This window comes from Oncorhynchus mykiss, chromosome 6, assembly GCF_013265735.2.
Source record: "Oncorhynchus mykiss isolate Arlee chromosome 6, USDA_OmykA_1.1, whole genome shotgun sequence".
Taxonomy (NCBI): Eukaryota; Metazoa; Chordata; class Actinopteri; order Salmoniformes; family Salmonidae; genus Oncorhynchus; species Oncorhynchus mykiss.
Genome location: NC_048570.1, coordinates 97,694,849 through 97,710,740, shown reverse-complemented (window position 1 = coordinate 97,710,740; position 15,892 = coordinate 97,694,849). Strand labels below are relative to the sequence as shown.

The 15,892-nt window shown below is 57.8% G+C and overlaps 1 protein-coding gene across 1 annotated transcript in view; it reads right to left on the bottom strand.

The window, feature by feature from the left end:
• Positions 1–15,892, bottom strand: part of LOC118936669 (DNA-directed RNA polymerase II subunit rpb1-like) — a 116,705-nt gene that overhangs the window by 85,881 nt on the left and 14,932 nt on the right. Inside the window, exon 2 of the mRNA XM_036981815.1 lies at positions 3,988–4,141. The gene's annotated coding sequence lies outside the window, so the exon portion shown is untranslated. The remainder of the gene's footprint in view (positions 1–3,987; positions 4,142–15,892) is intronic.

Sequence of the window (15,892 nt, the reverse complement as noted above, 5' to 3'; positions counted from 1 at the left end):
ACTAACTAACTCTGTACTGAATGGTAAAAGGCAGAGAAACTCTAACAGGATATGACATCATCTCCAGACAGAACAATAGAGCCCAAATCTCCTCTATGCCCCCTCTAGAGTTTTTTTTTAATTTCCTCCCCACTAACCCTCGCAGCTGCTGCCTGAGCTGGGACGCGCCCCCCACTCCACTCCTCTAGTCCCTGCCTCATTGTGTCTGAAACGGCACCCTATTCCCTCATTAGAGCACTACTTTTGACCAGGGCCAGCGCATTTGGCTTTGGGGCAATTCCAGAGTAGGCCAGAAATATTTTTGGTAGCTCATACGGCTGGGAATTGCCAGGGTCTCTCCCACTAGTTGTCCCTCATTAGCCAGTCCAGTCAACACAGTAACCTAGTTGTTCCTCATTAGCCAGTCCAGTCAACACAGTAACCTAGTTGTTCCTCATTAGCCAGTCAACACATTAACCTAGTTGTCCCTCTTTAGCCAGTCAACACAGTAACCTAGCTGTCCCTCATTAGCCAGTCCAGTCAACACAGTAACCTAGTTGTCCCTCATTAGCCAGTCCAGTCAACACAGTAACCTAGTTGTTCCTCATTAGCCAGTCCAGTCAACACAGTAACCTAGTTGTCCCTCATTAGCCAGTCCAGTCAACACAGTAACCTAGTTGTTCCTCATTAGCCAGTCCAGTCAACACAGTAACCTAGTTGTTCCTCATTAGCCAGTCAACACAGTAACCTAGTTGATCCTCATTAGCCAGTCAACACAGTAACCTAGTTGTTCCTCATTAGCCAGTCAACACAGTAACCTAGTTGTTCCTCATTAGCCAGTCAACACAGTAACCTAGTTGTTCCTCATTAGCCAGTCAACACAGTAACCTAGTTGTCCCTCATTAGCCAGTCAACACAGTAACCTAGTTGTCCCTCATTAGCCAGTCCAGTCAACACAGTAACCTAGTTGTTCCTCATTAGCCAGTCCAGTCAACACAGTAACCTAGTTGTTCCTCATTAGCCAGTCAACACAGTAACCTAGTTGTTCCTCATTAGCCAGTCCAGTCAACACAGTAACCTAGTTGTCCCTCATTAGCCAGTCCAGTCAACACAGTAACCTAGTTGTTCCTCATTAGCCAGTCAACACAGTAACCTAGTTGTTCCTCATTAGCCAGTCCAGTCAACACAGTAACCTAGTTGTCCCTCATTAGCCAGTCAACACAGTAACCTAGTTGTTCCTCATTAGCCAGACCAGTCAACACAGTAACCTAGTTGTCCCTCATTAGCCAGTCCAGTCAACACAGTAACCTAGTTGTTCCTCATTAGCCAGTCCAGTCAACACAGTAACCTAGTTGTCCCTCATTAGCCAGTCCAGTCAACAGTCCAATCTCTGTTTTAGAGTGTCTCTGCTCCCCCCGACCATCTCTCGATAATCTAGTTGCTGATCTCTGTTGTAGAGTGTCTCTGCTCCCCCCGACCATCTCTCGATAATCTAGTTGCTGATCTCTGTTTTAGAGTGTCTCTGCTCCCCCCGACCATCTCTCGATAATCTAGTTGCTGATCTCTGTTTTAGAGTGTCTCTGCTCCTAACCAGGTAGACCAGATCACCTTTATTTACCCAGGCAGACCAGATCACCTTTATTTATCCAGGTAGACCAGATCACCTTTATTTAACCAGGTAGACCAGATCACCTTTATTTAACCAGGTAGACCAGTTGAGAACAAGTTCTCATTTACAACTGCGACCTGACCAAGATAAGGCAAAGCAGTGTGACACAAACAACCCAGTTTCACATGGAATAAACAAACGTACAGTCAATAACACAATCTTCTTATTATGTCTGATCTCACAAACAGCTCCAGTCTCAGCCCTAACCCCAGTCTCAGCCCTAACCCCAGTCTCAGCCCTAACCCCAGCCCCAGTCTCAGCCCTAGACCCAGCTCTAGCCTCAACCCTAACCCCAGCCTTGATCCCAGCTCCATCCTCACCCTCAGCCCCAGCCTCAGCTAAATACCCTAATCTCAGCTCCATCCCCAGACTCCCCCTCAGCCCCAGCCTCAGCTAAATACCCTAATCTCAGCTCCAGCCCCAGTCCCAGCCTCAGCTAAATACCCTAATCTCAGCTCCATCCTCACCCTCAGCTAAATACCCTAATCTCAGCTCCATCCTCACCCTCAGCCCCAGCCTCAGCTAAATACCCTAATCTCAGCTCCATCCTCAAACTCAGCTAAATACCCTAATCTCAGCTCCATCCTCACCCTCAGCCCCAGCCTCAGCTAAATACCCTAATCTCAGCTCCATCCTCAAACTCAGCTAAATACCCTAATCTCAGCTCCATCCTCACCCTCAGCCCCAGCCTCAGCTAAATACCCTAATCTCAGCTCCATCCCCAGACTCCCCCTCAGCTCCAGCCCCAGCTAAATACCCTAATCTCAGCTCCAGCTCCAGCCCCAGCCTCAGCTAAATACCCTAATCTCAGCTCCAGCTCAAGTCCCATCGCTAGGGGTGATTTATAGCTCCCACGCTTCCACAAATGCAAACCCTAATATCAGGCATGTGTCTCTCTCTCACTCACTCTGGGTGTCTGAGGGGGGTTTAATGGTGTGTGAACTTCAGCATGGTCCCGGTGCACAAACTCTCAACACTTCTATTTAAAAACAACACGCCACTCTCCTGATGGATTCATCCTCTCAGCGGGCTGCAAGACTGATACGGTAAATATTACTGGCAGACTTCCCGAAGCCCATTTATAGGTTAGAAGTCTGACTTGACCACAGGCCGCTTCCACAACAATATGTCTAACATGCTGACCACACTGCCCGCGTTCCAAAATGAAAATGTACACATATATGTTATTCAAATCATTGCACCCACAATGCTTGCGCACGCCAAACAAGCGTCTGAGTAGCCAGGTGATAAAATATGACTTGGTTCTATTTTTGACGCTTGACGCGCTGCAAGTCCCGCCTCTCCCATCTCCTCATTGGTTTTAAGGAGCATATACCCACATCCCATCTCCTCATTGGTTTTAAGGAGCATATACCCACATCCCATCTCCTCATTGGTTTTAAGGAGCATATACCCACATCCCATCTCCTCATTGGTTTTAAGGAGCATATACCCACATCCCATCTCCTCATTGGTTTTAAGGAGCATATACCCACATCACATCTCCTCATTGGTTTTAAGGCGCCAGACGACAACAAGCTAATTAGCTAAAGACAGACTACAATAAGCTAATTAGCTAAAGACAGACAACAACATGCTAATTAGCTAGTTGGACTACAACAAGCTAATTAGCTAGTCAGACTACAACACACTAATTAGCTAGTCAGACTACAACAAGCTAATTAGCTAAAGACAGACTACAACAAGCTAATTAGCTAAAGACAGACTACAACAAGCTAATTAGCTAAAGACAGACTACAACAAGCTAATTAGCTAAAGACAGACTACAACAAGCTAATTAGCTAGTCGGACTACAACAAGCTAATTAGCTAGTCGGACTACAACAAGCTAATTAGCTAGTCGGACTACAACAAGCTAATTAGCTAGTCGGACTATAACAAGCAAATTAGCTAGTCAAGACTACAACAAGCTAACTAGCTAGTCAGACTACAACAAGCTAATTAGCTAGTCAAGACTACAACAAGCTAATTAGCTAGTCAAGACTACAACAAGCTAATTAGCTAGTCAGACTACAACAACACTAAATGATTCAAAACAAACAGATACAAGCAGAACCCCCCCCTCAGCCAAAACCTTATAGTCAGTTAGCGTTGCTCTCTGTTTAGTGTCTGTCTGCTGTAACAGAGGGGTGGGAGGGTCAACAAACGGACTCCTCATTCTTCCATTTCAGACTAACACAAGAAGAAGAGTGGTTGAGTTCAAACAAACAGCAACCAGCGCCCAACAAAAACCTTATGAGCAAAGACGGTGTCTGTTCAATGAGGGGGCAGGTTCACAGAGACAGGTGAAGACATGGAGGTGGGCAGTAACAGACTTACCCCAATACGACCACGTTGGAGCTGAGCTAGTGTTGTAGTCCCTCTGCTCTCCCACCTCAGGCAGGGCTGGCTGGCTGGCTGGCTGGCAGGCTGGCTGGCTGTTGAATCCACTCCAGACTGGGCTAATCCTACTTCAGCTGCTGCCTGTATAACTCTATGATAGAGTAACAAGATAGAGGTGTATGTCAGAAAACGTGCTTCTCTGTTGAGTTACCGAGATGTTTCTGACTCCACAGAGAGAGAGAGAGCAACAGCGTAATGTGATGTGTCTGAGAAAAACAATCTGGCACACTCTGTAACAACACACACACGCTTGCATGAGCTCACATACCACTCCTCCCTCTCTCCCTCCACAATGTCTGTCTGGGGATTGATCAGAAATGTGCTCCTCCCCCTCTCTCTCTCTCCCTCTCTCCCTCCCTCTCTCCACAATGTCTGTCTGGGGATTGATCAGAAATGTGCTCCTCCCCATCTCTCTCTTTCCCCCCTCTCTCTATCTTTACAGTATATCCCTCTTCCTCTTTCAATTCAATTTAAATTTAAGGGCTTTATTGGCATGGGAAACATTACATTCCCTCCCTCCAATCCACCGCCCCAGCCCCTCTACTCCCTCCAGTCCACCCCCCCAGCCTCTCTACTCCCTCCAGTCCACCCCCATCCCTCTACTCCCTCCAGTCCACCCCCAGCCCCTATACTCCCTCCAGTCCCACCCCATCTACTCCCTCCAGTCCACCCCCCAGCCCCTCTACTCCCTCCAGTCCACCCCCATCCCTCTACTCCCTCCAGTCCACCCCCAGCCCCTATACTCCCTCCAGTCCCACCCCATCTACTCCCTCCAGTCCACCTCCCAGCCTCTCTACTCCCTCCAGTCCACCCCCCAGCCTCTCTACTCCCTCCAGTCCACCCCCCCAGCCCCTCTACTCCCTCCAGTCCACCCCCCCAGCCTCTCTACTCCCTCCAGTCCACCCCCCCAGCCCCTCTACTCCCTCCAGTCCACCCCCCCAGCCTCTCTACTCCCTCCAGTCCACCCCCCTGCCCATCTACTCCCTCCAGTCCACCCCCCCAGCCCCTCTCTACTCCCTCCAGTCCACCCCCCAGCCTCTCTACTCCCTCCAGTCCACCCCCCAGCCTCTCTACTCCCTCCAGTCCACCCCCATCTACTCCCTCCAGTCCCACCCCATCTACTCCCTCCAGTCCACCCCCAGCCCCTCTACTCCCTCCAGTCCCACCCCATCTACTCCCTCCAGTCCACCCCCCAGCCCCTCTACTCCCTCCAGTCCCACCCCATCTACTCCCTCCAGTCCACCCCCCAGCCCCTCTACTCCCTCCAGTCCCACCCCATCTACTCCCTCCAGTCCACCCCCCCAGCCCCTCTACTCCCTCCAGTCCACCCCCCCAGCCCATCTACTCCCTCCAGTCCACCCCCCAGCCCCTCTACTCCCTCCAATCCACCCCCAGCCCCTATACTCCCTCCAGTCCACCCCCCAGCCCCTCTACTCCCTCCAATCCACCCCCAGCCCCTCTACTCCCTCCAGTCCACCCCCCCAGCCCATCTACTCCCTCCAGTCCACCCCCCAGCCTCTCTACTCCCTCCAGTCCACCCCCCAGCCTCTCTACTCCCTCCAGTCCACCCCCCCAGCCCCTCTACTCCCTCCAGTCCACCCCCCCAGCCCCTCTACTCCCTCCAGTCCCACCCCATCTACTCCCTCCAGTCCACCCCCCCAGCCCCTCTACTCCCTCCAGTCCACCCCCCCAGCCCATCTACTCCCTCCAGTCCACCCCCCAGCCCCTCTACTCCCTCCAATCCACCCCCAGCCCCTATACTCCCTCCAGTCCCACCCCATCTACTCCCTCCAGTCCACCCCCCAGCCCATCTACTCCCTCCAGTCCACCCCCCAGCCTCTCTAATCCCTCCAGTCCACCCCCCTGCCCATCTACTCCCTCCAGTCCACCCCCCCAGCCCCTCTCTACTCCCTCCAGTCCACCCCCCTGCCCATCTACTCCCTCCAGTCCACCCCCCCAGCCCCTCTACTCCCTCCAGTCCACCCCCAGCCTCTCTACTCCCTCCAGTCCACCCCCCTGCCCATCTACTCCCTCCAGTCCACCCCCCCAGCCCCTCTCTACTCCCTCCAGTCCACCCCCAGCCCCTCTACTCCCTCCAGTCCACCCCCCCAGCCCCTCTACTCCCTCCAGTCCACCCCCCCAGCCTCTCTACTCCCTCCAGTCCACCCCCCAGCCTCTCTACTCCCTCCAGTCCACCCCCCTGCCCATCTACTCCCTCCAGTCCACCCCCCCAGCCCCTCTCTACTCCCTCCAGTCCACCCCCAGCCTCTCTACTCCCTCCAGTCCACCCCCCTGCCCATCTACTCCCTCCAGTCCACCCCCCCAGCCCCTCTCTACTCCCTCCAGTCCACCCCCAGCCCCTCTACTCCCTCCAGTCCACCCCCCAGCCCCTCTACTCCCTCCAGTCCACCTCCCAGCCCCCACACTCCCTCCAGTCCATCCCCCAGCCCCTCTACTCCCTCCAGTCCACCCCCCAGCCCCTCTACTCCCTCCAGTCCACCCCCCCAGCCCCTCTACTCCCTCCAGTCCACCCCCCACCCCATCTACTCCCTCCAGTCCACCCCCAGCCCCTATACTCCCTCCAGTCCCACCCCATCTACTCCCTCCAGTCCACCCCCCAGCCCCTCTACTCCCTCCAGTCCACCCCCCCACCCCATCTACTCCCTCCAGTCCCCCCCCGCCCCTATACTCCCTCCAGTCCCACCCCATCTACTCCCTCCAGTCCACCCCCCAGCCCCTCTACTCCCTCCAGTCCACCCCCCCAGCCCCTCTACTCCCTCCAGTCCACCCCCCCAGCCCCTCTACTCCCTCCAGTCCACCCCCCAGCCCCTCTACTCCCTCCAGTCCACCCCCCAGCCCCTCTACTCCCTCCAGTCCACCCCCAGCCTCTCTACTCCCTCCAGTCCACCCCCCAGCCTCTCTACTCCCTCCAGTCCACCCCCCAGCCCCTCTACTCCCTCCAGTCCACCCCCCAGCCCCTCTACTCCCTCCAGTCCACCCCCCAGCCCCTCTACTCCCTCCAGTCCACCCCCAGCCCCTCTACTCCCTCCAGTCCACCCCCCAGCCCCTCTACTCCCTCCAGTCCACCCCCAGCCCCTCTACTCCCTCCAGTCCACCCCCCAGCCCCTCTACTCCCTCCAGTCCACCCCCCAGCCCCTCTACTCCCTCCAGTCCACCCCCCAGCCTCTCTACTCCCACCAGTCCACCCCCCAGCCCCTCTACTCCCTCCAGTCCACCCCCAGCCTCTCTACTCCCTCCAGTCCACCCCCCAGCCCCTCTACTCCCTCCAGTCCACCCCCAGCCTCTCTACTCCCTCCAGTCCACCCCCCCACCCCATCTACTCCCTCCAGTCCACCCCCAGCCCCTATACTCCCTCCAGTCCCACCCCATCTACTCCCTCCAGTCCACCCCCCAGCCCCTCTACTCCCTCCAGTCCACCCCCCCAGCCCCTCTACTCCCTCCAGTCCACCCCCCCAGCCCCTCTACTCCCTCCAGTCCACCCCCCAGCCCCTCTACTCCCTCCAGTCCACCCCCCAGCCCCTCTACTCTCTCCAGTCCACCCCCAGCCTCTCTACTCCCTCCAGTCCACCCCCAGCCCCTCTACTCCCTCCAGTCCACCCCCCCAGCCCCTCTACTCCCTCCAGTCCACCCCCCAGCCCCTCTACTCCCTCCAGTCCACCCCCCCAGCCCCTCTACTCCCTCCAGTCCCACCCCATCTACTCCCTCCAGTCCACCCCCCAGCCCCTCTACTCCCTCCAGTCCACCCCCCCAGCCCCTATACTCCCTCCAGTCCACCCCCAGCCCCTCTACTCCCTCCAGTCCACCCCCCCAGCCCCTCTACTCCCTCCAGTCCCACCCCATCTACTCCCTCCAGTCCACCCCCAGCCCCTCTACTCCCTCCAGTCCACCCCCCAGCCCCTCTACTCCCTCCAGTCCACCCCCACCCCATCTACTCCCTCCAGTCCCACCCCATCTACTCCCTCCAGTCCACCCCCAGCCCCTCTACTCCCTCCAGTCCACCCCCAGCCCCTCTACTCCCTCCAGTCCACCCCCCCAGCCCCTCTACTCCCTCCAGTCCACCCCCAGCCTCTCTACTCCCTCCAGTCCACCCCCCCAGCCCCTCTACTCCCTCCAGTCCACCCCCAACCCCTCTACTCCCTCCAGTCCACCCCCCCAGCCCCTCTACTCCCTCCAGTCCACCCCCCCAGCCCCTCTACTCCCTCCAGTCCACCCCCCCAGCCCATCTACTCCCTCCAGTCCACCCCCAGCCCCTATACTCCCTCCAGTCCCACCCCATCTACTCCCTCCAGTCCACCCCCAGCCCCTCTACTCCCTCCAGTCCACCCCCCACCCCATCTACTCCCTCCAGTCCACCCCCAGCCCCTATACTCCCTCCAGTCCCACCCCATCTACTCCCTCCAGTCCACCCCCAGCCCCTCTACTCCCTCCAGTCCACCCCCCACCCCATCTACTCCCTCCAGTCCACCCCCCAGCCCCTCTACTCCCTCCAGTCCACCCCCCACCCCATCTACTCCCTCCAGTCCACCCCCAGCCCCTCTACTCCCTCCAGTCCACCCCCTGCCCATCTACTCCCTCCAGTCCACCCCCAGCCTCTCTACTCCCTCCAGTCCACCCCCAGCCCCTCTACTCCCTCCAGTCCACCCCCCACCCCATCTACTCCCTCCAGTCCACCCCCAGCCCCTCTACTCCCTCCAGTCCACCCCCCACCCCATCTACTCCCTCCAGTCCACCCCCAGCCCCTCTACTCCCTCCAGTCCACCCCCCACCCCATCTACTCCCTCCAGTCCACCCCCATCCCTCTACTCCCTCCAGTCCACCCCCAGCCCCTATACTCCCTCCAGTCCCACCCCATCTACTCCCTCCAGTCCACCCCCCAGCCCCTCTACTCCCTCCAGTCCACCCCCATCCCTCTACTCCCTCCAGTCCACCCCCAGCCCCTATACTCCCTCCAGTCCCACCCCATCTACTCCCTCCAGTCCACCTCCCAGCCTCTCTACTCCCTCCAGTCCACCCCCCCAGCCCCTCTACTCCCTCCAGTCCACCCCCCCAGCCTCTCTACTCCCTCCAGTCCACCCCCCCAGCCCCTCTACTCCCTCCAGTCCACCCCCCCAGCCTCTCTACTCCCTCCAGTCCACCCCCCTGCCCATCTACTCCCTCCAGTCCACCCCCCCAGCCCCTCTCTACTCCCTCCAGTCCACCCCCCAGCCTCTCTACTCCCTCCAGTCCACCCCCCAGCCTCTCTACTCCCTCCAGTCCACCCCCATCTACTCCCTCCAGTCCCACCCCATCTACTCCCTCCAGTCCACCCCCAGCCCCTCTACTCCCTCCAGTCCCACCCCATCTACTCCCTCCAGTCCACCCCCCAGCCCCTCTACTCCCTCCAGTCCCACCCCATCTACTCCCTCCAGTCCACCCCCCCAGCCCCTCTACTCCCTCCAGTCCACCCCCCCAGCCCATCTACTCCCTCCAGTCCACCCCCCAGCCCCTCTACTCCCTCCAATCCACCCCCAGCCCCTATACTCCCTCCAGTCCACCCCCCAGCCCCTCTACTCCCTCCAATCCACCCCCAGCCCCTCTACTCCCTCCAGTCCACCCCCCCAGCCCATCTACTCCCTCCAGTCCACCCCCCAGCCTCTCTACTCCCTCCAGTCCACCCCCCAGCCTCTCTACTCCCTCCAGTCCACCCCCCCAGCCCCTCTACTCCCTCCAGTCCACCCCCCCAGCCCCTCTACTCCCTCCAGTCCCACCCCATCTACTCCCTCCAGTCCACCCCCCCAGCCCCTCTACTCCCTCCAGTCCACCCCCCCAGCCCATCTACTCCCTCCAGTCCACCCCCCAGCCCCTCTACTCCCTCCAATCCACCCCCAGCCCCTATACTCCCTCCAGTCCCACCCCATCTACTCCCTCCAGTCCACCCCCCAGCCCATCTACTCCCTCCAGTCCACCCCCCAGCCTCTCTACTCCCTCCAGTCCACCCCCCAGCCCCTCTACTCCCTCCAGTCCACCCCCCAGCCCCTCTACTCCCTCCAGTCCACCCCCCAGCCTCTCTACTCCCTCCAGTCCACCCCCCAGCCCCTCTACTCCCTCCAGTCCACCCCCAGCCTCTCTACTCCCTCCAGTCTACCCCCCAGCCCCTCTACTCCCTCCAGTCCACCCCCAGCCTCTCTACTCCCTCCAGTCCACCCCCCCACCCCATCTACTCCCTCCAGTCCACCCCCAGCCCCTATACTCCCTCCAGTCCCACCCCATCTACTCCCTCCAGTCCACCCCCCAGCCCCTCTACTCCCTCCAGTCCACCCCCCCCAGCCCCTCTACTCCCTCCAGTCCACCCCCCCAGCCCCTCTACTCCCTCCAGTCCACCCCCCAGCCCCTCTACTCCCTCCAGTCCACCCCCCAGCCCCTCTACTCTCTCCAGTCCACCCCCAGCCTCTCTACTCCCTCCAGTCCACCCCCAGCCCCTCTACTCCCTCCAGTCCACCCCCCCAGCCCCTCTACTCCCTCCAGTCCACCCCCCAGCCCCTCTACTCCCTCCAGTCCACCCCCCCAGCCCCTCTACTCCCTCCAGTCCACCCCCCAGCACCTCTACTCCCTCCAGTCCACCCCCCCAGCCCCTCTACTCCCTCCAGTCCACCCCCCACCCCATCTACTCCCTCCAGTCCACCCCCAGCCCCTATACTCCCTCCAGTCCCACCCCATCTACTCCCTCCAGTCCACCCCCAGCCCCTATACTCCCTCCAGTCCCACCCCATCTACTCCCTCCAGTCCACCCCCCAGCCCCTCTACTCCCTCCAGTCCACCCCCCCACCCCATCTACTCCCTCCAGTCCACCCCCAGCCCCTATACTCCCTCCAGTCCCACCCCATCTACTCCCTCCAGTCCACCCCCCAGCCCCTCTACTCCCTCCAGTCCACCCCCCCAGCCCCTCTACTCCCTCCAGTCCACCCCCCCAGCCCCTCTACTCCCTCCAGTCCACCCCCCAGCCCCTCTACTCCCTCCAGTCCACCCCCAGCCTCTCTACTCCCTCCAGTCCACCCCCCAGCCTCTCTACTCCCTCCAGTCCACCCCCCAGCCTCTCTACTCCCTCCAGTCCACCCCCCAGCCCCTCTACTCCCTCCAGTCCACCCCCCAGCCCCTCTACTCCCTCCAGTCCACCCCCCAGCCCCTCTACTCCCTCCAGTCCACCCCCCAGCCCCTCTACTCACTCCAGTCCACCCCCCAGCCCCTCTACTCCCTCCAGTCCACCCCCAGCCCCTCTACTCCCTCCAGTCCACCCCCCAGCCCCTCTACTCCCTCCAGTCCACCCCCAGCCCCTCTACTCCCTCCAGTCCACCCCCCAGCCTCTCTACTCCCTCCAGTCCACCCCCCAGCCCCTCTACTCCCTCCAGTCCACCCCCAGCCTCTCTACTCCCTCCAGTCCACCCCCCAGCCCCTCTACTCCCTCCAGTCCACCCCCAGCCTCTCTACTCCCTCCAGTCCACCCCCCCACCCCATCTACTCCCTCCAGTCCACCCCCAGCCCCTATACTCCCTCCAGTCCCACCCCATCTACTCCCTCCACTCCACCCCCCAGCCCCTCTACTCCCTCCAGTCCACCCCCCAGCCCCTCTACTCCCTCCAGTCCACCCCCCAGCCCCTCTACTCTCTCCAGTCCACCCCCAGCCTCTCTACTCCCTCCAGTCCACCCCCAGCCCCTCTACTCCCTCCAGTCCACCCCCCCAGCCTCTCTACTCCCTCCAGTCCACCCCCAGCCTCTCTACTCCCTCCAGTCCACCCCCCCAGCCCCTCTACTCCCTCCAGTCCACCCCCCCAGCCCCTCTACTCCCTCCAGTCCACCCCCCAGCCCCTCTACTCCCTCCAGTCCACCCCCAGCCCCTCTACTCCCTCCAGTCCACCCCCAGCCCCTATACTCCCTCCAGTCCCACCCCATCTACTCCCTCCAGTCCACCCCCACCCCATCTACTCCCTCCAGTCCCACCCCATCTACTCCCTCCAGTCCACCCCCACCCCATCTACTCCCTCCAGTCCCACCCCATCTACTCCCTCCAGTCCACCCCCACCCCATCTACTCCCTCCAGTCCCACCCCATCTACTCCCTCCAGTCCACCCCCACCCCATCTACTCCCTCCAGTCCCACCCCATCTACTCCCTCCAGTCCACCCCCAGCCCCTCTACTCCCTCCAGTCCACCCCCCCAGCCCATCTACTCCCTCCAGTCCACCCCCCAGCCCCTCTACTCCCTCCAGCTCCACCCCATCTACTCCCTCCAGTCCACCCCCAGCCCCTCTACTCCCTCCAGTCCCACCCCATCTACTCCCTCCAGTCCACCCCCCCAGCCTCTCTACTCCCTCCAGTCCACCCCCCCAGCCTCTCTACTCCCTCCAGTCCACCCCCCCAGCCTCTCTACTCCCTCCAGTCCACCCCCCCAGCCTCTCTACTCCCTCCAGTCCACCCCCAGCCCCTATACTCCCTCCAGTCCCACCCCATCTACTCCCTCCAGTCCACCCCCCCAGCCTCTCTACTCCCTCCAGTCCACCCCCCCAGCCTCTCTACTCCCTCCAGTCCACCCCCCCAGCCTCTCTACTCCCTCCAGTCCACCCCCCCAGCCTCTCTACTCCCTCCAGTCCACCCCCAGCCCCTATACTCCCTCCAGTCCCACCCCATCTACTCCCTCCAGTCCACCCCCCCAGCCTCTCTACTCCCTCCAGTCCACCCCCCCAGCCTCTCTACTCCCTCCAGTCCACCCCCCCAGCCCCTCTACTCCCTCCAGTCCACCCCCCCAGCCCCTCTACTCCCTCCAGTCCACCCCCCCAGCCCCTCTACTCCCTCCAGTCCACCCCCCAGCCCATCTACTCCCTCCAGTCCACCCCCCAGCCCATCTACTCCCTCCAGTCCACCCCCCAGCCCCTCTACTCCCTCCAGTCCACCCCCAGCCCCTCTACTCCCTCCAGTCCACCCCCCAGCCTCTCTACTCCCTCCAGTCCACCCCCCCAGCCTCTCTACTCCCTCCAGTCCACCCCCCCAGCCTCTCTACTCCCTCCAGTCCACCCCCCCAGCCTCTCTACTCCCTCCAGTCCACCCCCCCAGCCTCTCTACTGCCTCCAGTCCACCCCCCACACTCCCTCCAGTCCACCCCCAGCCTCTCTACTCCCTCCAGTCCACCCCCCCAGCCTCTCTACTCCCTCCAGTCCACCCCCAGCCTCTCTACTCCCTCCAGTCCACCCCCCCAGCCCCTCTACTCCCTCCAGTCCACCCCAGCCTCTCTACTCCCTCCAATCCACCCCCAGCCTCTCTACTCCCTCCAGTCCACCCCCCAGCCTCTCTACTCCCTCCAGTCCACCCCCCAGCCTCTCTACTCCCTCCAATCCACCCCCCAGCCTCTCTACTCCCTCCAGTCCACCCCCTCCACCCCTCTCTCTATCTGATCCCCTGTGAGTGTAGCAGACAGCTGGGGAGAACAGCCAGATACAGCTAGCCACACACACACACACACACACACACACACACACACACACACACACACACACACACCTCTCCACAGTAGAAGAAAAACCCAGGGGTCAGATCAGATAGCAGTCAAGGGAATAGTTAAGGCTTGCACTATGGTCTGGCAGGTTAGTGGTCTTTGGAAGAGGCACTCAGAGAAGAACATTCTCCCTGCATCCCAAATGGCTCCCCATTCCCTATATAGTGCACTACTTTAGACTAGAGCGCTATCGGTCCTGTAGGGAATAGGGTGCCATTTGGAATACACAACAGACTGGCTGCTTGGCTTGATTTCCAGAGAGAAAGACATATGGGAAAGAAAGAATGAAATCCTGAAGTGGTTTTCTTCCCAGTGTCCGTATAGTAAAGGTCTTCAAGATCTGATAAATCACACCCTGGAGAGATACACTCTGATAAATCACACCCTGGAGAGAGAGAGATACACTCTGATAAATCACACCCTGGAGAGAGAGATATACACTCTGATAAATAACACCCTGGAGAGAGAGATACACTCTGATAAATCACACCCTGGAGAGAGAGATACACTCTGATAAATCACACCCTGGAGAGAGAGATACACTCTGATAAATCACACCCTGGAGAGAGAGATACACTCTGATAAATCACACCCTGGAGAGAGATACACTCTGATAAATCACACCCTGGAGAAATACACTCTGATAAATCACACCCTGGAGAGATACACTCTGATAAATCACACCCTGGAGAGATACACTCTGATAAATCACACCCTGGAGAGATACACTCTGATAAATCACACCCTGGAGAGATACACTCTGATAAATCACACCCTGGAGAGATACACTGATAAATCACACCCTGGAGAGAGAGATACACTCTGATAAATCACACCCTGGAGAGAGAGATACACTCTGATAAATCACACCCTGGAGAGAGAGATATACACTCTGATAAATCACACCCTGGAGAGAGATATACACTCTGATAAATCACACCATGGATAAATACACTCTGATAAATCACACCCTGGAGAGATACACTCTGATAAATCACACCCTGGAGAGATACACTCTGATAAATCACACCCTGGAGAGATACACTCTGATAAATCACACCCTGGAGAGATACACTCTGATAAATCACACCCTGGAGAGATACACTCTGATAAATCACACCCTGGAGAGAGAGATACACTCTGATAAATCACACCCTGGAGAGAGAGATATACACTCTGATAAATCACACCCTGGAGAGAGATATACACTCTGATAAATCACACCCTGGAGAAATACACTCTGATAAATCACACCCTGGAGAGATACACTCTGATAAATCACACCCTGGAGAGATACACTGATAAATCACACCCTGGAGAGAGAGATACACTCTGATAAATCACACCCTGGAGAGAGAGATACACTCTGATAAATCACACCCTGGAGAGAGAGATACACTCTGATAAATCACACCCTGGAGAGAGAGATATACACTCTGATAAATCACACCCTGGAGAGAGATATACACTCTGATAAATCACACCCTGGAGAGAGATATACACTCTGATAAATCACACCCTGGAGAGAGATATACACTCTGATAAATCACACCCTGGAGAGATATACACTCTGATAAATCACACCCTGGAGAGACATATACACTCTGATAAATCACACCCTGGAGAGAGAGATACACTCTGATAAATCACACCCTGGAGAGAGATATACACTCTGATAAATCACACCCTGGAGAGATACTCTATGATAAATCACACCCTGGAGAGATACACTATGATAAATCACACCCTGGAGAGAGAGAGATACAGTATGATAAATCACACCCTGGAGAGAGAGAGAGAGAGATACACTATGATAAATCACACCCTGGAGAGAGATACACTCTGTGATAAATCACACCCTGGAGAGAGATACACTATGATAAATCACACCCTGGAGAGAGAGAGAGATATACACTCTATGATAAATCACACCCTGGAGAGAGATACACTATGATAAATCACACCCTGGAGAGAGAGATACACTCTGATAAATCACACCCTGGAGAGAGAGATACACTCTGATAAATCACACCCTGGAGAGAGAGAGAGATACACTATGATAAATCACACCCTGGAGAGAGATACACTCTATGATAAATCACACCCTGGAGAGAGAGATACACTCTGATAAATCACACCCTGGAGAGAGAGAGAGATACACTATGATAAATCACACCCTGGAGAGAGATACACTCTATGATAAATCACACCCTGGAGAGAGAGAGAGATACACTATGATAAATTACTCCCTACTGTAAGTCTCTCTGGATCAGAGAGTCTGTTAAATGACTCTCTACTGT